The following is a 762-nucleotide window of genomic DNA, read 5'->3' on the forward strand; positions in this document are numbered from 1 at the left end:
GTGCCTGGCCCCAGGGCATCTTTTCAGAGCGCTTGAATGGTCAGTGTTGAAACATCAAAAGGTTTTACACAATTCTGAATTTTCAGCTTCTCCAAAACCCCACAAAAATCAGACGATCTTACCAAACTGAGTCCTCGTTTCTGCCTGGCAGAAAGGACTGTATTCCCAAGATCCCCACACACGCGCGGTGCCTCTAGAGCAGGTACTGATGACTTTTTGACTTCCAGAGCCAACCGTCCTCTCTTCCAGTGAGCACCTGGAACAGAAACGTCCAGGGCTCCCAGCAACGGAGAAAGAGTTCTGACTCCTCCATACCTTCGCCGACATTTGGGTTCCTCAGTCTTGTATGTTAGCCTTGCTTGGTGTGTGTGTGATGTGTGCAGTGGACAGTCGTTGTGAGTTTGTTCTCCTAGTGACCAGTGATGTTGAGCAATTGTTCCTGTGCTTACTGGCCACTTGGAACTCTTCCCTGAGGTATCATTGTCCCAGAAACGAGTCACCATCCTGGTATTTTCAGCTTCTTCTTGCCTTTATAGAACTCTTCCTCTTCCTCTTCCTCTTCTTCTTTCTTCTCTTTTGAGACAGAGTCTCACTCTGTCACCCAGGCTGGAGTGCAGTGGTGCGATCTCGGCTCACTGCAACCTCCGCCTCCCAGGTTCAAGCTGTTCTCCTGCCTCAAGCCTCCCCAGTAGCTGGGACTATAGGCGCCCGCCACCACGCCCGGCTAATTTTTATATTTTGAGTAGAGACGGGGTTTCACCA

This window comes from Mandrillus leucophaeus, unplaced genomic scaffold (assembly GCF_000951045.1).
Source record: "Mandrillus leucophaeus isolate KB7577 unplaced genomic scaffold, Mleu.le_1.0 Scaffold232, whole genome shotgun sequence".
NCBI classification, from domain to species: Eukaryota; Metazoa; Chordata; class Mammalia; order Primates; family Cercopithecidae; genus Mandrillus; species Mandrillus leucophaeus.